Source organism: Eulemur rufifrons, chromosome 21, assembly GCF_041146395.1.
Source record: "Eulemur rufifrons isolate Redbay chromosome 21, OSU_ERuf_1, whole genome shotgun sequence".
Classification (NCBI taxonomy): domain Eukaryota; kingdom Metazoa; phylum Chordata; class Mammalia; order Primates; family Lemuridae; genus Eulemur; species Eulemur rufifrons.
Genome location: NC_091003.1, coordinates 11893626 through 11916423, shown reverse-complemented (window position 1 = coordinate 11916423; position 22798 = coordinate 11893626). Strand labels below are relative to the sequence as shown.

The window sequence follows — 22798 nt, the reverse complement described above, 5'->3', positions numbered from 1 at the left end:
CAAATAAAGCTGCTATGAACATTCATGTACAGGTTTTTATGTGAACATAACTTTTCATTTCTCTGGGATAAATGCCCAGGAATGCAACTGCTGGGTCATATGGTAATTGTATGTTTGGTTTTATAAGAAACTGCCACATTGTTTTCCAGAGTGGCTGTACCATTTTACATGTAAGAGAGCAGCTGGACACTGGAAAGATTCAGTTTCTTCATACCCTCACCAGCATTTGGTGTTGTCACTATTTTTTATTTTAGCTACCCTGAGAGGTGTGTAGTAATATCTCATTGTGGTTTTGATTTACATTTCCTTAATGGCCAATGAAGTTGAATGTCTTTTCATGTGCTTATTTGCCATGTGTGTATCCTCTTAAGTGAAAATTTCTCTATATGTCTTTTGTCCATTTTCTAATTGGATTTTTTTGCTTTTATTTCCTGCTAAATTTTGAGAATTCCTGATATATTTTACATACGGTCCTTTGATATGTGGTTTGCAAATATTTTCTTTCACTCTGTAACTTGTCTTTTCATCCTTTTAGTGGGTCTTTTGCAGAGCAAAGGTTTTAATATTTTGATTAGGTACAATTTATCGATCTTTCCTTTTATGAGTCATGCTTTTGGTGTCAAGTCTAAGAACTTTTTGTCTGTCACTAGAGCCCAAGGATTTTCTCCTACGCTTTTTTCCTAAACATTTTATATAGTTTTATGTTTACATTTAAATCTGTAATCCCTTTTGAGTGAATTTTGTATAAGGTACAAGGTTTAGGTCGAAATTTATTTTTTTGCCTGTGTATGTCCAATTGCTCCAGCACCATTTATTGAAAACGAAGTCTTCCTCCATTGAATTGCTTTTGTACATTTGTGGAAAAAAAAAATTTGGTTACTTAAATATTTGGTAAAAATTCCAAGGAAGCCAACTGGGACTGTGGATTTCTTATTCAGGAGGATTTTCATTACAATCTCAATTTCTTTCATGATTAAAGGACTACTCAAGTTATCTATTTAATGTAGCTGGATTTTTGATAGTTTGTGTTTTGGGAGAAATTGATTCATTTCTTCTAAGTTGTCAAATTTGTGAGCATAAAGTTCATAGTAGTCCTTTATTATCCTTTTAATAACTATAAGATCTGTAATATCATCTGTCTCACTTCTGCTGTTAGTGATTTATCTCATCTATTTTATTGTGGTAAGAACACTTAACATGAGATCTACCCTCTAAACACGTTTTTAAGTGTACAATACCATATTGTTATCTATAGGTACAGTATGGTGCAGCAAATCTCTAGAACTTACTCATCTCACCTAATTTTTATACCAGTTGATTAGCAACTCCCTATTTCCTTCTCTTCTTTGCCCTGCCCCGGCAGACTTTGCTTCTGAGTTTGACTACTTTATTGCATTTATGAATTTGATCATTTTAGATAAGTGGAATCATAATATTTGTCCTTCTATAACTGGCCAATGTCACATAGTATAATGTTCTCAAAGTTCAATTATAATTTCACATATTGCCGGATTTCCTTTTTTAAAGTTAGATAATATCCCATTGTATGCTCTCTCTCTCTCTCTCTATATATGTATACCGCTTTTTTTATTCATTCATCTGTTGGTAGACATTTAGGTTGTTTTCACATCTCAGCTATTGTGAATAGTGCAGCAGTGATCATGAGAGTGCTAATATCTCTTTGAGGTCCTGATTTCAATTCTTATGGGTAAATATGCAGAAGTAGATTGCTGAATCATACAGTAGTTATATTTTTAATTTTTCGAGGAAAAAAATTAGTCTTTATTTTTGTCAATCTTATTGGAGATTTATCAATTTAACTGATATTTTTTTTTTCCTAAAGAACTGGTTATTAGTTTCCTTAATTTTTATTTTATTTTATTTATTTATTTTTTCTATTTTTTTTTATTTCATCTTATTGTTAAAAAATATGGAACGCTTCACGAATTTGCGTGTCATCCTTGCACAGGGGCCATGCTAATCTTCTCTGTATCGTTCCAATTTTAGTATATGTGCTGCCGAAGCGAGCACAGTTTCCTTAATTTTTATAATTTTTTCCATTTTCAATTTCACAGATTTCTGCTCTTATGTTACTGTTTCCTTCTTTCTGCTTACTTTGAGTTATTTTGCTATTCTTGTTCTAGATTCTTAAGCTAGAAATTTAGATTATTAATGTAAGCATTTAGTACTATACATTATTCCCCTCTTGGTGTTGCTTTAGTTGCATCCCACAATTTTTTTTTTTTTTTTGAGACAGAGTCTCATTCTGTTGCCTGGGCTAGAGTGCTGTGGCGTCAGCCTAACTCATAGCAATCTCAAACTCCTAGGCTCAAGCACTCCTCATGCCTCAGCCTCCCGAGTAGCTGGGACTACACTCATGCACCACCATGCCCGGCTAATTTTTTTATATATATATTTTCAGTTGTCCAGCTAATTTCTTTCTATTTTTTAGTAGAGACGGGGTCTTGCTTTTGCTCAGGCTGGTCTCGAACTCCTGAGCTCAAACAATCCACCCACCTCAGTCTCCCAGAGAGCTAGGATTACAGGTGTGAGCCACTACGCCCGGCCCATCCCACGAATTTTAATATGCTGTATTTTCATTTTCATTCAGGTCTATGTATCTTTTAAAATTTCCTTTGAGACTTCCTTTTTAACCCATGCATTGTTTAGAAATGTTTAATTTCCAAATGTTTGAAGATTTCCCTGGTGTCTTTCTATTATTGATTTCTGGTTTGATTTCATTATGATCAGAAAACATATCCTGTATGGTTTTTAGTTGTTTTAGATTTGTTGAAGTTTGTTTTCCGTCCCAGGATATGGTTTACCATAGTGAATAGTACTTGAGAAGAATGTGTATTCTGCAGTTGGGAGGAATGTTCTGTAAATGTCAATTAGATCTTGTTAGTTGATAGTGGTGTTCAATTCTTTTTTCTTTGTTAATTTTTTGTCTAGTAATTCTACCAGTTGCTGACAGTGGGGTGGTAAAGCCCCCAAGTATAACTGTAGATTTGTCTATTTTTCGTTTTAGCTTTATCAGTTTTTGTGTGTGTATTTTGAAGCTGTTGTTTGGTGCATGGACATTTAGGATTACTACGTCGTCTTGGTGAATTGATCCATTTATTACTATGTAATGTCCGTCTGTGTCCCTAGTAATTTTCTTTTCTCTGAAGTCTCTACTTTATCTGATACTAATATGGCTACTCACACTTTTTTAAATTCAAATTTGCACAATGTTTTTCCCTGCCTTTACTTTCATCCTACTTACGATGTTATATGTGAATTGAATCTCTCATAGTCAGCATATTGTTGTGTCATGTATTTTTATCCACCCTGCTAATCTCTTTTGTGATAGCTGCTTTGAAATCTTTGTCAGATAGTTCTAATATCTAATTCATCTTGGTATTGGCCATTGATGCCATTTAAATCTTACTCTTGGCCTGGCATGGTGGCTCACGCCTGTAATACTAGCACCCTGGGAGGCCGAGGCGAGAGGATCGCTCGAGGTCAGAAGTTCAAAACCAGCCTGAGCAAGAGCAAAACCCCACCTCTACTAAAAATAGAAAGAAATTAGCTGGACAACTAAAAATATATAGAAAAAATTAGCCAGCCATGGTGGCACATGCTTGTAGTCCCAGCTACTCGGGCAGCTGAAGCAAAAGGATTGCTTGAGCTCAGGAGTTTGAGGTTGCTGTGAGCTAGGCTGACGCCATAGCACTCTAGCCAGGGCAACAGAGTGAGACTCTGTCTCCAAAATAGAAAAAAAAAATTTAGAAAAAAAATTAAAATTAAATCTTACTCTTTATCAGCCAGTTGCCCTGTTTAGGTTTAGTGGATGGGTTTTGTCTTAATTTTGTGGGTGGTAGATTCAATGACAATTTAGTTTTTGAATCTTCTTTTCAGTGCTATTTTGGTCTGCTTCATCTTCTGGCTTTGCTTGAGCTCCTCACCGGATCCCTGCCGGTGCCACCAATGGAGATGGATGGCACTTCCCTGGTATTCCATGGGCTTCCGGTGATCATTAGATAGGGGATGTGAGGTGCTAGTTCCTAGGATGGAGAGCATCTCTCCTAACATTTCCACTCTATCTCTGATGGTGCTGCTGGGAGAGGGAAGCACCTACCTGGGCCACCTTTTGCTGCTGGTGGAGGACCAGGAGCCACAGGGTCTGGGCGGCTCTCTGCTACTGGGTAGAGGGCTGGAGACCCTCGGCCTGGTTCACCCTCTGCTGTTAGGCGAAGGGTGGGAGATGCCTGGCCTGAATTGCCTTTTGCCACTGAGTAGTAGTAGGAATCACCAGTTTGAGGTGGTTCTCTGCCTCTGGGGAGAAGGCTGGCAGACATCAGGCCTCCTGGCTTAACTAGAGTAGATAGAGGAGCATGTCTGCTGCCACCTGATGTGGGGCAAGAATGGGTTGGGCTGCCCAGGTTCTGCTGTTGCCACGTCTGTGGCAGATTGGTCCTGCCACTGCTACTGGAATATGGGTCTCCCTGCTAAGTCCTGCTATGATTCTCTCTCCCAATCCTGGGACTGAAGAGAATAGGCTTTTTTTTTTTTTTTCCTCTCTGTTTTCATTTGCCTCTTGGTGGTTCAGGGATGCAGAGCTTTCCTGTACCCCACCTGGGATATAAGGAAAATAAAACAAAACCCCAAGGAACCCATCAAGATGTCATCCTCAAGTTCTAAGGTCCCTAGCCAGTCTGCCTTTTACTTTCTACCTTTCAGAGTCCTTTTATGATTGTCTGTTCAGGTATTTCCAGGTTATCTAGTTATAGTTAGAGAGGAGGAACAGAGAGAATTAAGTCATCTTGTCCTGGGACCAGAAACCTACATGGATTTTCGAAGAACAGAAATACTGCACAATTAACACTAAAGCCATAGTGAACATACCTGAATTTCTGACGGTATGTTTGTTACTTCAGGATTTTGTGGGATTCTGGAATGTCTTTTAACCAAAAGAACTTTATTAAAATAAACATATACAAAGGAAAATTTAAAGTATAGAGTTCTTGTTTTTTTTACAAGCAGCATAGAAAATGGTGAGTTTACCAAACATAATTTCCCCTGTTTTTATTATAACACACCTGAGGTTCTAGAGGCCTTGCAACTGTTATTTCTCTTCAAGCTGGGCTGAAGCAGGCCAGCCAGGGATTGCAGGTCTCATGAAGTCTGAGGTGCTCCTGGGTCCTTCCTGGCATAAACTCCCTGAATATTATTTTTCGTACGTGGTACAGAGTAGGAACTTTGGTTGAATTTGCGATAATTAAGTGGCATAATCTGTAAGTCTCTAATACCAGTTCATTTGGTATTTGTCTCAGTTTTATAAAAGTAGAGTTCAATTTTTAAACATCTTGTTTTAGGTTTTCTGTTTATATGGATTAGGACAAATAAAAATGTACTGTACTTGTGCATGATTTCAAATGGTTAATTTAAATAAAGGAACTGTTTTAAGTTGACGACATGATCTAATTCTACCACCTACCCACACCATTGTGTAAGAGACGATGTGTTCCATTCTGTTTATGGAAAATTGTATCATCCAGCAGTCAGGAATGGCTAATTGACTTAATGGTAGGACAGCAGCACAGCTTCTTGCTGTGTATCCTAAGGAAGGAATGTAGAAAAAAAAAAAAAAAAAGATTGTTTAAACTTCATTTATTTATTCTGATCTAACTATAGCCTCATACTAAAAAGGAAATACAAGCTATGTAGGTGCTACTGAGATGTCATTTGGCCTGCAAATAGAAGAAAAGGGGTTTCTGTAGTGGTACTTTTAAAAAATGTCTCATTCTTTTTTTAAAAAAGTGAGAAAAGAGAATTCTACAGGACAGGTTTATTACTGAAAAACAAAAGTGGAACAAGGGAAGAGTATCTGAGAAAAGATGGCTGTATACTGAAGTATGAGAAAATAAAGTCGCATAATGGAAACTGCAGGCTAGGTAGTGGGTGGGGGTGGGAGTGATAAGAAGAAAATTCATAAAGAAAGATTATCTGTAGTTCTTAAGAAATAAACAATTAGTACAAACACTAGACATTCTTCCTAATTTTCTACCCTATTCATTGGTATTGTAGGTGCTAAAAATATATTCATTTATTTGTAATATACTCTTACTTTTCCTTCATAGGTTACAAAATGTTTTTATTTACTACCAAAACATTATATTTATAGTAGTATATAAAGCACCTTTACATGCATTTTTTAATTTGATCCTCAAGATTGTATTATCCTCATTTTAGAGTGATGGGCCCACAGTCAAGGGCTAGCAAATGGTGCAGCCAGTGGCAAAATCTAGCTCTTTGCTGCTGCTGCTGCTGCTTCTTTTTTTTTGAGACAGAGTCTCGTTCTGTTGCTGGGGCTAGAGTACAGTGGTGTCATCATAGCTTACTGCAACCTCAAACTCCTGCGCTGAAGTTATCCTCCTGCCTCAGCTTCCCTAGCGGCTGGGACTACACGTGTGAGCCACTACAACCAGCTAATTTTTCTGTTTTTAGTAGAAACAGGAGTCTGACTCTTGCTCAGGCTTGTCTCGAACTTCTGAGCTCAAGCCATCCTCCCGCCTTGGCCTCCCAGAGTGCTAGAATTACAGGTGTGAGCCATGGCGCCCAGCCAGCTTTTTGCTCCTTAATTTGGCATATCATTATAACATTTTCTGGAATTCCATGCTATCTACTGCTTACATTTATTACCTCTCTACATCAATTCAGTAATCAAAGGTTAAACATTATAAACTTTGTTCTAAAGGAAATGGAACTGAATTCCAAGTGAAATTTATGTTCTCTAATAATTAGTCACTCTTAAAAAATGCTAATCATATGTCGTATATATTATTCAAGAAATTCCCCCTCTCATATAAAATGAGGCTACAGACCTGTGTGTACCATGTCTAGAGTTTTGTATTACTTGTTTTTCTTTTGATTGTTTTTGGTAGGTGGTGGTTAGGCATAGATGAAATAAATTCCATATTCTTGTTCTTCATACCACAGGAAACATATGTCTCACGTTTTCACAAGGTTTATGGCTATTTCAGACTTAAGAACCTCATAAAGATAAATGGGTACTGTCAAACCAAAGGATCTTTGTTCACTGATATTACCTTCTGCATCATTCTACCCCTTTCTAGCTCTTTCTTCCTTCCTTTTTAATTTTCGTCTTTCTTCTTCCTACTTTCTTTCTTTCTCTCTTTTTTTTTTTTTTTTTTTCATTTTCCTTTTCCTCTATACCTCTTTTTCTTTTTGGACTCTTTTTTTCCCCTTGATTTCTTTTCTTTTCTTTCTTATCAATCAAAGCATTTAAAGTTTAATTAGTACTGTCTTTTGTAATCCAAAGGAGCTGTCAGGCAATATACTTCCTCTTTATGATAGTTCCTCTTTACCCAAGTATCAACTGCACCCAGATATACACATACACTTATTCCATATCTGTACCATCTGGAGAGTGCCTGGGGCCTGAGTTATGATAATGTAGTCTGGGGTCAAGAATCTGAACACTGTCTAAAAATACACAAAGCTGCTTTGGCATATTTTAAAACTCATTTAGAAATGGGTTTTTCTTCTTCCACCAATACATATATTTATGTTGGCACATATAAAAATATGTATAGCTATTCTTTGCAGACAAAAAAGGTAGATAAAAACTTATCAGACCTCACTATTTTAATATAACTTAAGTAAACCACTTTGAAACAATTTTATTTATGGACTTGAATATAATCTTTACATTTATTTTCTCATCTGTCATTTGACTTTTTATAGTGAGGGGTTTGTTTTATTTCTTATTCTGACATCTCTAGATATAAATAATTTGTGAAAAAAGACAGGAAATGAGAGTTCAGATTTTATTTTAGGACTTTTGTCATTATTTTCTAGAAAGCACGTGCCATTGAACCCCCAATGTCTTTTTCTTCCAAAATGTTGGAGATATCCAAATATTTTTGTGTTGTTGAGAGAGTTCTGACTTAATGGCAAAGATGGATACCATATTGTCATTCTCCTGTCATTATTTATGACAATTAAAAGGCAAATGAGCTATTGTTCTGACTTATGTTTCTGGTCATACCAGAGTTCCATTTTTAAGTCATTGCAGAAGTGGCTATATGCAAATATTTATGCAAATCCTGATTAAGTTTTTACCAGTATCATATCAGAGAAGTTGCCGTGGATCCATATATAAAATATGGAAATTAAGGGAATATTGTGTTCCCATGTCCCTTGTTTTTGTTTTGTTTTGATAGCTGTCTTCTGTAGGCCACAATCACGTCCCTTGGTTTTTATTTAGCTTTTTAATAGTTAATTGAGTGCTACTTCTCATTTTTTAAAAAAAGGGCAGAGACAGTTTTACCACTGTTACTCAACATAGTACTAGAAGTTCTAGCTAGAGCAATTAGATAAGAGAAAGAAATAAAGGGCATTCAAATTGGAAAGGAAGAAGTCAAATTATCCTTGTTTGCAAATGATATATCTAGAGAAACCTAAAGACTCCACAAAAAAACTATTAGAACTGATAAACAAATTCAGTAAAGTGGCAGGATGCAAAATCAATATATAAAAACTAATAGCATTTCTATATGCCAGCAGTAAACCATCTGGAAAAAAACAAAACAAAACACAGCATCCAAGCTCATAGCAGTCCTGGAAGTAGCTGTATGACCCTTCAGAGCTACCTAACACTTGCATGCAGCACATTCCCCCCTCTGAGATCTTTCTTTTAGTGCTAGATGCTTAATAACTATTATTATGAACAACAACAACAAAAGAAACCAGGAAAGTAATCTCATTTACAATAGCTACAAATAAAATACCTAGGAATAAACTTAACCAAAGAAGTAGAAGATGTCTCTAATGAAAGCTACAATGAGGTATCATCTCACCCCAGTTAAAATGGCTTTTATCAAAAAGGTAATAATGAATACTGGCAAGGATGTGGAGAAAGGGGAACCCTCATTACACTGTTGGGGGGAATGGAAATTAGTGCAACCACTATGGAAAACAGTATGGGGGTTCCTCAAAAAACCTAAAATAGAACTACCATACAACTCAGCAATCCCATTGCCGGGTATATTTCCAAGAGGGGAAATCAGTACATTGAAAAGATATCCACACTCCCATGTTTATTGCAGCACTATTCACAATAGCCAAGATTTGGAATCAACCTAAGTGTCTGTCAACAGATGAAAGCATAAAGAAATGGTGGTACATATACACAATGGAATATTACACAGCCACAAAAAAGAATGAAATCCTGCCATTTGCAGCAACATGGATGGAACGGGAGAAGATTATGTTTAGTGAAGTTAGCCAAGCATAGAAAGACAAATCTCACATGTTCTCACTCATTTGTCGGACCTAAATATTCTAAACAGTTGATCTCATGGAGAAAGAGTAGAATAGTGGTTACCAAAGATTTGGAAGGATAGCAGGGAGTGAGGGATAAAGTGATGGCAAATGGGTACAAAAATATAGTTAGATAGAATGAATGATATTTGATAGCACAAGGTGACTATAATCAACAATAAATTAGGATATACTTTAAAATAACTAAAAAAGTAGAATTGGAATGTTCCTAATACAAAGCAAGGATAAATGTCTGAGGTGATGGAAATCCCAGTTACCCTGATTTGATTAATTCACATTGTTGGCCTATATCAAAACATCACATGTACCCTGTAAAGATATACAAGATATACAGGAAATAATTAACATAACATTGTTACCAATTAATGTGAATTTCTGAAATAGCTGGGGTGGTTGTTTTTTTTAATAGTAAGATACAGAGTTTGCTATACTCTATTTTTAGAGCTTGAGTGGGAAGTAAGGTTGTGGTCTCCATTCCCCTGTAAGTGAGGGTAGAAGATTAAATTAATTAAATGTACATTTCTTCTTTAGACTGCAAACTCCCTGAAAGTAGGATTTGTGTGTATCATACTTCTGTTTGCCAACTAGCACAAACTCTGGTCATTTTAGGAACTCAATTAGTGTTTGTTGAATAAATTCATGAAAGAGGAAACATTACAGTGGAGATCTTAGTTCTGCATGTGAACTCTATTTGGTAGAATGCATATATGACCAATTTAATAAGTGGAAGTTACTATCTAAACATAATATGCTTTCTGAAAATAAGCAAAAAGGTCCTAGTGGGATTAGGAAAATTACAACTTTGGGGTCAGTTTTCTGTAACAGTTTCATTCTTTCAATCAAAGTAGGTCTAAAATTAATCCATACAGAGCAAATGGACCTTTCAAATTTTATCTAGCAATAGAAATTGAGAAGGATAGTGTTTGTGGTCTTTAAGTAGATCTTTACTCAGGAAGACATAAAATGGAAACTCTAAATGTCAATAATCCTGAGGCTTATTTGTGAACATTATATTTTAGGATTTTTATGAAGTTGTTCTTCTGCCAGAAAGGAAACTTGAGTTTGAGAACCAGTCTCCAAGGACTTGATACTGAATGCACTTAAACTCTAACATGGATTGATTTCAGTATTTTTGGCAAAAGATCAAAATAGCTTACACAGAGCATTTATATGAATGTTTGAATGTTTTCCTTTACTATTATTATTTCTCAATATATTTGTTTTTCTTTCAAAGTGATATACAGTTACATTGCATAGTGGTTCAAATTTCTTTGGACTTTAGCTTTCATGCTATGATTAGAAAGTTAAGAAATTGAACTTTCACTACTTCTGGTTCTTAATCTTTCCAAAACCTCAGCTGCTTCATCTGTAAAATTAGGGGAACAGGGCCTACCTCTTAGGATTCTTGTGGGAATTAATTGATATAATAGACATAAAACCTCTAGCACAAAGTAAGCATGTTACAGATGATAGTGATAGGGTGGAGTGAGTAGTGGCTTTTATTATTAAAACCAGATGTAGGGATTGAGTTAGTTATTTTGCTTCTTGCTTGTTTTTGATCCCTGCGATCCCAAATTAGCCTAAATGTGTCTTTTAAATAAGAAATAACATTTAAAAATATTTTGCAGTAATCACATAGTAATCTATTTAGACTGATTTGTGCAGATACAGATCAGCAAGTTATAGATTGGTATTAAAGTGTGACTCGATTTGTGTAATAAAAAGGATGTGATCATTATATATATTTATAGAAAAATTTCTTTTTTTTTTATTTTTTTGAGACAGAGTCTCGCTTTGTTGCCCGGGCTAGAGTGAGTGCCATGGCGTCAGCCTAGCTCACAGCAACCTCAAACTCCTGGGCATAAGCGATTCTACTGCCTCAGCCTCCTGAGTAGCTGGGATGACAGGCATGTGCCACCATGCCCGGCTAATTTTTTTCCTATATATATTTTAGTTGGCCAGATAATTTCTTTCTATTTTTTTTAGTAGAGACGGGGTCTCGCTCTTGCTCAGGCTGGTCTCGAACTCCTGACCTCGAGCAATCCACCCGCCTGGGCCTCCCAGAGTGCTAGGATTACAGGCGTGAGCCGCCGTGCCCGTCCCTATATTTATAGAAAAATTTCTGAAGAATACACGATAGTTTCTTAGGAATAATTGCCTTGGAAGAGTGGTAGTAGTAAGGCTAAGTGGCGAGGGAAGCTTTTTATCTATAACTCTTTGTACTGCTGGAATGTTGTTGAACATGTATTATTTTTTATAATAAACAAAAAGACCATTGACTGTTTTAGCAGAATTTGGCATCGTGAAGATTGTAAGTAGAACTAATAAACTCCCTAATGTGCTGGTGAAATCCAAGAATACGTTATTTTTATCATTATAAATAAGTAAAATTATATCCATGATTATAAAAATGAAGTAATATAGAGAAGTTGCTATTAAAATTATAATTAATCCAAACTACATGACAACAGTGCTGGATACTTTAAAAATATAACTTTGATAGTTTTTAAGTGAGAGTAATTTCTATAAAAAATGCAAACAACAAAGAAAAGTTGAAAGTGAAATTCCCCTATAGTTATACCACCACTGTAGTTTATTTATTGCTGGTGATTTGGTGAATATTTTTCTGGAACTTTTCCTGTGGGACTACATAAACCTATGTGCAATGATATGCATTTTCATTTCTTAAATAAATATGAGATTATATGCACTGTTCTGTAACATGCTTTTTTCACTTAATATATTTATATAAAATCAGTGCATATATACTTATTCTTTTTGATCACTAAACTGTTGTACCATAATTTATCTAACCATGTTATTGATAAGAGTTAAAATTGTTTGCTTTACCTTGCTATATTGAACATTCCTATACGCATATCTTTCTCCACTTGTGTGTTTCAACAGAACAAATGACTAGAAGTAAGAATTGCTAGTTGAAAAGGTATCTTCATTAAAAAATTTGATAGACAGTGCCAGATTGCCCACCCGTGAAGTTCTATTGTTATATTGACTTGCACACCCTCCCACAGGGCTTGGTAGTACCTATCTTCCCATACCTGCTCTAACACTTTGCTGCTCTGATATGAAAATATTAATATTGTTTATTTATTACTATGGTTGAAAATCTTCACATGTTCATTAGCCATTTATAGTTCTTTTTATTTTATTTTTTCCTACAGAGTAGGCCTAGGCCTGTCACCTAGGCTGGAGTACAGTGGAATGATCATAGCTTACTACAACCTTGAACTCCTGGGCTCAAGCAATCCACCTGCCTCAGCCTCCCAAGTAGCTGGGACTACAGGCACACACCATCACACCCAGCTATTATTTTTATTTTTATTTTTATTTTTGTAGAGATGGGGGCCTCACTGTGTTGACCAGGGTGATCTCGAACTCCTGGCCTCAAGTGATCCTCTTGCCTCAGCCTCCCAAAGTGCTGGGATTATAGGTGTGAGCCATTGCATGTGGCCGCCATTTATAGTTCTATAAATTGAGTATTCACCTCTTTTTGCCCATTTTGTACCTTTTTTACTTTTTATTTTTGATTCATAGATACTCTTTATGTATTTTGAATGGTGATTATCTTTGTAGTACATAAGGCAAATATTTCCCCATTTATGTTTTTTAATAGTGTTTTAGCCAAAGAAACATTAATTTTTGTGTAATTTTTTATCAAAATTATACATTTCTATAGTTTAAAAAGTCAAAATTTTCTTCAAGGCTTATAATGAAAACCAGCTGTCTCCTGCCTCATATCTATACTCCCACTCCCAATTCCTGCTTCCCACAGGCAACCACTTTAAAGTTTTATAGATGTTTTTCTCTGATTTTTTTCTTCCATATTTCTAAACAGCATGCTATCTGAATATTTCAGTTTTAGGTGATAGATGAGAATGTAGCTTTCTTACAGACACACACATTTTCTCCCTATCTTCCAGATATAGTTATATCATAATTTTTGGTTGTCTCAACAGACAGTGCTTACTTTATTATGACTATGTATATTATTCACAGCTATGATTTTTAGTGGACTTTGATTGAATTTACTTTCTCTGCATAACATTTTATTTTCCCTAGAGTAAATAATTGCTTCATTTCTTTTATTAATATATATTAATTTATTCCCATATTCTATTCTAGAATTAGAAATATCCTCTTAATATGTTCAGATATATCAGATAATCTGTCAATTTCATCTTTTTCTTGAAGACCTCTCTATTGGAGCCCTATGCTCTCCTGTTCCCCAACCACAATGAAATACCACTTCACATACGTAAAGCCACATGCAATTATATATATATATCATTCCTTAAATAAAAATTGGATTTGATTATGTGTACTATTTTGCAACATGCTTTTTCCACCTAATAATGTATTTATATATACGATCAGATTGGTACTTATATAATTATCTTATTCTTTTTGATCACTGAACTGTTATTCTCTGGGCGTCTTCTGCCCAGTCGTCATCCTGATTATTCCCTTTCAGCATCATCTTGGAGATTTGCATTTTTGCGTAGCAAAATTTTTTTTTTTTTTTGATAGAGGGTCTCCCTTCTGTTGCCTGGGATAGAGTGTGGTGGCATTATCACAGCTCACTGCAACCTCAAACTCCTGGGCTCAAGGGATCCTCCTGCCTCAGCCTCCCAAGTAGCTGGGACTATAGGCACGCATACTACTGTGCTCAGCTAGTTTTTCTGTTTTTTGTAGATACGAGGTCTTGTTCTTGCTCAGGCTGGGCTTGAACTCCTGGCTCCAAGCAATCCTCCTGCCTTGGCCTCCCAAAGTGCCAGGATTATAAGCATGAGCCACCACGCCCAGCCTGTGTAGCAAAATTTAAAAATATTTCTTTGAGTTTCTGCATTTTGTATCATACTTAAAATCTGAGATTATAAAAATACTCACCCATATATCTAGTGGCTTCATAGTTTTATTTTTTTCTATGTGGAAATATAAATTATTTTGGTGTAGAGAATGATAGAGATTTCCATTTTTTTTTTTTTTACTTTGAATGACAAGTTACCTGTCCGTATGTCATTTTATTGAATAAGTAGTTTATCTTTTTATACTGATGTGTGATGCAACCTATCTCATATATTAAATATCTTAATATATTTGGTTCTGTTTTTGAAACCCCTCCCCATTCTGTTTCATTGATCTGTCTATTCCAGTGCCAGGTCTCAATACTTGATTTGTGATAGCTTTACAGTTTCATACCTGATAGGACAAGTCCTCCTTCATGACTCTTTATTTTTTCCCCCTCTGAATTTCCCTAGCTATTTCTTGGATGTTTATTCTTCTAGATCAGGAGTTGGCAAACTATAATCTGCAGACCAAATCTGTCCTGCTGCTTGTTTTTGTGTAATCTAGAAGCTAAAAATGGTTTTTAAATTTTTTCAGTGTTTGGCGGAAAAATAGTTATGGACATGGGAAAATGATATGAAATTCAAATTTCAGCATTCAGAAGTAACGTTTTATTGGAACGCATGCTCATTCATTATGTATTACCTATGGCTGCTTTCATGCTGCAACACAGAGTTGAGGAGTTACATCAGAGACCATGTGGCCCACAAAGCCTAAAATACTGCAGAAACTTTATGGAAAAAAATTGCTGACCTCTGTTCTAGATCAAATTTGAAACAATTTAAAAGGAAATCTATTGGAATTTCATATAATGTATAGATTAATCTAAGGAAAAATAATATTTTCAATATTGAATCATCAAAGAATAAAATATATCTTTCATTTATTCAAATTTTCTGTTATATCTTTTGTGGCATTTTAAAATTTTCTTCCATCTAGTTCTTATACATTACTTTTATTATTGATAAATTTATTCCTGAATTTTTTGGGTTGGTTGTTAATAAAATTGTTAAACGGATATTTTCTCCCACCCTATATATTTTTTTCTTTTTAAAAAATTATAAAAATAAAATATACTAATTACAAAAATAGTGAGGACATAAGGTCCTTCTGTAGCAGCATTGCCATCTCAATCAGATAACTGAAACAAAGTAAAGGAAATTATTTACTTAGCAAAAATATAGTTGATGGTAGAAAAATTATTTTCTTGGAATTTTAGATTATCTCTTCTTTTTTAAAATGTCTTAGAATCTAATTTGATTGCTATAGCAAATGTTTTAATTATGGGTCAAAGGCAAAATGACTAATTTTCCCATTTAAACTTTTTTATTAAAAATATGCTTGCATATAAAAATTTTAAACAATACACAATATAGAAAGTAGATGTCCCCAATCAAATAAAAATGTTACCAACATACCAACCTTTCCCCCAGTATATAGCCACTGTAAACAGTTTGAGCATATTCTTCTTGACTTTTTTTCTTTATCTTTTCTAACATTCATATTACTAATGTTATTTTAAAATGTAATCACAGCTGAGGATGGGGAGATTCCATAAAATTTTTTTAAAAAGTAATCACATGCATATAACATATGCATATTACATATTAACAATACTTTAGTAGGTCTCCCTTCCGCTAGGTCTGCTTCTGGTTGTATCAGCTACACAGTAGTCAAATGTGTAATTGTACCAATTCCTTTCTGATGGACATTTGGGTTGTTTCCAAATGTTTGCTATTACAAGCCATGCTGTAATTATCTTTATAAATAGCAGTGTGATTCATTTTCAATTTATCTACTCTAACTCGAAAATATTCCAGCTTAGGGACCCTCTTTTTTCACAAACTCCTAGCAGTGTAAAATCTCCTTTGGTTTAAACAACATTATTTAAGTTCTTATGTATTAATATAAAGCAGTATGCTTGCTGACTAGTAGTCTTTTTTGTTTTTCATTCCTGTAATAATAAAATAGCCTCACTTTAGCCCTGGCAACAGAGTGAGATCCTGTCTCAAAATATAATAATAATAATAGCCTTTGTCTAAATGAGCTTACTAGTATAGTGTGGCTGGCCAGTGTGTACCCAGTCACTTGTAACTATTACATTACTAATTATTTTGTTTGAAAAATGTTAGTTGTGACTATAAACTAATAAATTTATTTGCTTTGGTCTTCCAACAGATTATAGGGAAATGGGTTGATGATCAACTATGAGAAACAAAGTATATATGAAATAGTAGCAAAATGCTGTTTATTGGTGGGCTTGTGGCAAAACAGATCCCTTATTAGCTATGCAAAAATACATATTTTAACAACGCAACAGACAGAGGATTTACTATCTTATTGGGTATCCTGGAATTCCCAATGTGCTATCTTATTTTATTATTCATGAGCTAGCAGCATCAGCTTCAGGAAGTGATGGTAACATAAAGTTATTTTTTTTTTTTTTTTTTTTTTTTTTTTTTTTTTTTTTGAGACAGAGTCTCACTCTGTTGCCCGGGCTAGAGTGCCGTGGCATCAGCCTAGCTCACAGCAACCTCAAACTCCTGGGCTCAAGTGATCCTACTGCCTCAGCCTCCCAAGTAGCTGGGACTACAGGCATGCGCCACCATGCCCGGCTAATTTTTTCTATATATATTTTTAGCTGTCCATATAATTTCTTTCTATTTTTAGTAGAGATGGGGTCTCGCTCTTGCTCAGGCTGGTCTCGAACTCCTGAGCTCAAACGATCCGCCCACCTCGGCCTCCCAGAGTGCTAGGATTACAGGCGTGAGCCACCGCGCCCGGCCCATAAAGTTATTTTTAAAAACATAAATAAGTCATAAACTTTTATAAAATCACTATTTCACTAAACTTGTGATCCTAAATTTTATGAGACATAATTAAGAGTTACAAAGAGTTAATCATTAAGTGGAAAAATGTTAAGCTTTATTAATAATGTAAAAATGTAGATTAGAGTACTGTTCAGTATCTTAATTATTATATACCTTTTGGTACATCAATTCCACTTGCAGAAATTTATCATAAGGAAATAATTATGAGTACATCACCACTATGTATTTCCAGAACTTTTTCATCAACCCAACCAAAAACTCTATACCTATCAAGCACTAATTCTCCATTCCCTCTTCTCTGCCTAGCCTGTCGTAACCTCTCATCTACTTTTTGTCTCTGTGAATCTGCCTATTCTAAATATTTCATACAAGTAGAATCACATAATATTTTTCCTTTTGTGTCTGGCTTTTTTTACTTAGCACAATGTTTTCAAGGTACATCCATGTTGCAACATCTATCAGAACTTCATTCCTTTTTATGGCTGAATAATATTCTGTCATATGCATATACCACATTTTATTCATCCATGTGTCTGTCTGTTAATGGGCACTTAGGTTGTTTCCACCTTTTGGCTATTGTGAATAATACTGGTGTGAGCGTTGGTATACAAATATCTGCTTGAGTCCCTGTTTTCTTTTGGGTATACAATTAGGAATAGAGGCCGGGTGCGGTGGCTCACGCCTGTAATCCTAGCACTCTGGGAGGCCGAGGCGGGTGGATCGCTCAAGGTCAGGAGTTCGAGACCAGCCTGAGCAAGAGCGAGACCCCGTCTCTACTAAAAAAAATAGAAAGAAATTATCTGGCCAACTAAAATATATATAGAAAAAATTAGCTGGACATGGTGGCGCATGCCTGTAGTCCCAGCTACCCGGGAGGCTGAGGCAGTAGGATCGCTTAAGCCCAGGAGTTTGAGGTTGCTGTGAGCTAGGTTGACGCCACGGCACTCACTCTAGCCGGGGCAACAAAGCGAGACTCTGTCTCAAAAAAAAAAAAAAAAAAAAAAGAAATAGAGTTGAGAGTCGTATGGTAATTCTGTGTCCAACTTTTTTTTTTTTTCCTTTACTGACGGGTTTTGCTCTGTCACCTAGGCTGGAAGGCAGTGGTGTGACCATAGCTCATTGCAATCTTGAATGCCTGGGCACAAATGATCCTTCTGTCTCAGCCTTGCACATAACTGCGACTAAGGTGTGCACCACCATACCTGGCTAATTTTTTTTTTTTTTTAATTAGACACATTGTCTTGCTTTGTTGCCCAGGCTGGTCTTGAACTCCTGGCCTCAAGCAATCCTCCTGCCTTGGCCTCCCAAAGTGCTGGTATTACAGGCATGAGCCACTGTACCCAGCCTGTTTAACTTTTTGTTTGTCTTTTTGTTATTGGGTTGTAGGAGTTCATTATATATTCTAGATATTAAACTCTTATCAGATATATTATTTGCAAATATTTTCTCTTTTGATAGTGTCCTTTGATATACATAAGTTTTTAATTTCAGTAAAGTCCAGTTTATCTACTTTTTCTTTTGTTGCTTATGTTCTTAGTGTCATTGGGATTTTGGTTTTTTTAATTTATTTGGTTTTTCTTGGTAATTGACCAATGAAAAATTATATATATTTATGACATACAATTTGTGATGTTTTGATACATGTATACATTGTAGAATGATTAACTCAAGCTAATTAACATATCCATCACCTGATTTCAGCTGAAATTTTGTATCTTTTAACCAAGATTTCTCTAACCCCTTACGTCCCCAACCCTTGGTAACCACCATTCTACTCTCTGCTTCTGTGAGCTCAAAATTTTTAAATTCTACATATAAGTGAGATTATACAGTTTTTGTCTTTCTGTGCCTGCCGTATTTCACTTAGCATAATATCCTCTATGTCCATTCATGTTGTTGCAAATAACAGGATTTCCTTCTTTTGTTTTTTAAAAGTTGGGGTCTTGCTCTGTCACCCAGGCTGGAATGCAGTGGCACAGTCATAGCTCACTGTAGCCTCAAATTCCTAGGCTCAAGTGATCCTCCTGTCTCAGCCTCGTGAGTAGCTGTAACCACAGGTGTGTGCCACCACACCTGGCTAATTTTTCTTTTATTTTATTAGAGATGAGGGTCTCACTATGTTGCCCAGGCTGGCCTTGAACTCCTGCCTCAAGTAGTCCTCCTGCCTCAGCCTCCTGAGTAGCTGGGATTATAGGCACAAACCACCACACCTGGCTGCAGAATTTTCTTCTTTTTTTAAGGCTGAATAGTTATTCAATTGTGTACGTATGCCGCATTTTCTTTATCCATTCATCCATTGATGGACACTTAGATTGATTCCACATTTTAGCTATTGTCAATAATGCTGCAATGAACATGGAAATGCACATATCTCTTTCACATACTGATTTCATTTCCTTAGGATATATACCCAGAAGTGGAATTGCTAGATCATATGCTAGTTCTAATTTTAATTTTTTAAGGAACCTCCATACTGTTTGCCATAATGGCTGTCCTAGTTTGTATTCCTGTATAACCCCAGTACAACAGTGTACAGGGGTTCCCTTTTCACCACATCTTCACCAGCACTTGTTATCTTTTGTGTTTTTGATAAAAGCCTTTCTTACAGGTGTGAAGTGGTATCTCAGTATGGTTTTAATTTGCATTCCCCTGATGATTTTGGTGTCTTATTTAAGAAACCATTGCCAAATCCAAGGTCATGCACATTTGACCCTATGTATATTTTTAATAGTTTTATGGTTTTAGCTCTTATGTAAGTCCGTGATCTATTTTGAGTTAATTTTTTTAACATATATGTGTAAAGTAAGGGCCCAACTGCAGTCTTTTTCCTGTGGATACCCATTTGTGCCAGTACCATTTGTTGAAAATACTGTCCTTTTCCTGTTGAATATTGTCTTTTTCCTTGTTGAAAATCACTTGGCTATAGATACAAGAGTTTAGTTCTGGGCTGTCAGTGCTATTCCATTGGTCTATAGTATGTCTGTCCTTAAGCCAGTACCACGCTGTTTTGATTGCTGTAGCTTCATAGTAAGCTACAGGAAATGTGATGCCTCCAACTTTATTCTTCTTTTTCAAGATTATTTTGGCTACTCTAGGTCCTTTGAAATTCCATATGAATTTTAGGCTGAGTTTTTCCATTTCTGCACAAAACACCATTGGAATTTTGATAGGAATTGTATTGAATCTGTATATTGTTTTGGATAGTATTGTCACGTTGACAATATTAAGTCTTTTAGTCCTTGAACACAGGATGTCTTTCTGTTTATTTAGATCTTCTTAAAATTTCTTTCAGCGATGTTTTGTGGTTTCATTGTATAAGTCTTTATGCCACCTTGGTTCAACTTATTCTTTTTTTTTTTTTTTTTTTTTTGTTGAGACAGAGTCTCACTTTGTTGCCCAGGCTAGAGTGAGTGCCGTGGCGTCAGCTTAGCTCACAGCAACCTCAAACTCCTGGGCTTAAGCGATCCTACTGCCTCAGCCTCCCGAGTAGCTGGGACTACAGGCATGCGCCACTATGCCCGGCTAATTTTTTCTATATAGAGTTTTAGGTGTCCATATAATGTCTTTCTATTTTTAGTAGAGACGGGGTCTCGCTCAGGCTGGTCTCGAACTCCTGACCTTGAGCAATCCACCCGCCTCGGCCTCCCAGAGTGCTAGGATTACAGGCGTGAGCCACCGCGCCCGGCCTCAACTTATTCTTAAGTGTTGTATTTTTTATGGTATTATAAATGGATTATTTTCTTCCTTTTCAGATTGTTCATTGCTAGTATATAGAAATACAACTGATTTTTGTTGTATCTTGCACCCTGCAACTTCGCTAAATTTATTAGCTGTAACAGTTTTGTGTGTGTGTAAATGGATTTGTTAGGGTTTTCTAGATATGAGATCATGTCATTGAGGCAGAATATTTTTTTTACCATAATATCTTTTCTGAATAAGACCAAAGAAAATAATTTATGCCAAATGAGTAGGAACTCTTCCAGTTTTGTGTTTGGTTTCTTTTTTCTTTTGTTTTGGATGAGGAACCATTTTTTTTCTATTTCTGAAAAAGGAACACTGGTAATAAACACAGTAAAATTTCTAAAGGATGATAGATAAACTAGTACATTTCACCTCTTATGAGTAGCAGGTATGCTGTAGTTAAAGGGAAGTTAAAAGATGAGATTTATGTGACAAATTCATGATCAATAAGTCTTATTTTATTAATAGATTCCTTTAATTGATCATTTTAAAACTGAACACTGCATAAAAATATATTTAAGAAGGCAGCGTCACCCATTATTGTTGGGAATAAATTGAGGGGAGATCTGAGAAGTCAGATAATTGGAGACACATATACGTGATGTGGCGTCACATTCCCCTGGTGATCTTTGTCACCATGCTTGTTGGCATCAGTACCTCATAATAACTCCTCTCCTCCTCTTCCCATTGTAAAAATATCCCAACAGCAACCAAACTGTCTTGGGTCCATACCACTACCTCATGGTGAGCTTGGAGAACTATCCAATCCAAAGTTCACAGTCTCCTTTATTGATTATTTCTGCCTCAATTTTCCTGTGTCATTTACATGTAAAATTTAGTCAAGATTACCCCCACCAAAGTTTTTCTCTCATGTGCATTCTCTCTTTCCCAGGATTCTCATAATTACCTCAAATAATTTTACAATCTGGTCTTTTCCATTTTTTGGATTTTCCTCTTTTATTAGGAGGAAGATTATTTTCGTGTTAAAAATATTTACAAAACGTTTTAAACATGCAAAATATAATCAATTTCATGATCCTATCGCTCCAAATTAATTTTTTAAAGAAATAAAACATTATTTTTGTATCCCTTCATAGTCCCATTTCTTCCCATCCACCCCAAATCCATTTAGTCTCCTAAAGTTGGTATATATCCTTCCCTTTACCATTTGTACTCTGATTTATGTGTGCTTCTACAAACAGTACATTTTTGTACATTAAAATTTGCATAAATTTCAATATATCCTACATATAATTGTTCAAGTTGGTTTTTCCTTTACTGTGTTTTTGAGATTTATCTGTATTGATAAATGTAGATCAAGTTCATTGATTTAAACTATTATATACACTATAATACAATGTGTTACATCATTATGATTATACTACAATTATCCTTTCCCCTATTGATGGATGTTTAAGGTGTTTCTTATTTTTTACCATTACAAAAAACTCTTTCACGTGCCCATGAAGGAGTCATGCTATACGCACATCCTCAACTTCATTCGATATTGCTAAGTTATGTTGATAAAATGATTATAGAAATGTTTTCTTTTTCCTTTATTTCTGAGCAAAAGTATGGTCTTGATAATGACTGGCAATCACTGTTACAATAGAAAAGACACCAGATGAAAATTAGAATGGGATTGAGCTCCAGAACTGACTGAGTAATCTGTGTCAGGTTATTTCAACTATCTGAGTCTCAGTTTTTCCATCACCAAATTAAAGTCAGATTGTATATGATCTCTGAAGTCTTTCCCACCTTGATGTTCTGTCGTTTTAGTGCTAATGATATATTGGATGTTGAGAGAAACAGAAATCGTATGTTTTAAATGAAATTAAATCTAATGAAAAATGAATGTCACTAGTCCCTAAAATCCCTAAGTAACTCCAAAGTCCAGTTCAGAATATCCTCGTGGCCATTTACCACGTTATTTGTGTGCACTCTATCTTAATTCAAGTTATAGTTTTTAAATTATCACTCAAATGTTTTCTGATTTGCTTAATTAGTTGTAT

At 35.4% G+C, this 22798-nt stretch overlaps 1 protein-coding gene and 1 non-coding gene across 2 annotated transcripts in view; one reads left to right on the top strand and one right to left on the bottom strand.

Annotated features, from left to right (window-relative positions):
- TAOK3 (TAO kinase 3) overlaps positions 1–22798 on the top strand; it is a 154748-nt gene that overhangs the window by 25806 nt on the left and 106144 nt on the right. The window lies entirely within an intron of this gene.
- Positions 1925–2031, bottom strand: LOC138401986 (U6 spliceosomal RNA). The gene has a single exon (XR_011236580.1). It is a non-coding gene; the product is annotated as a U6 spliceosomal RNA (small nuclear RNA).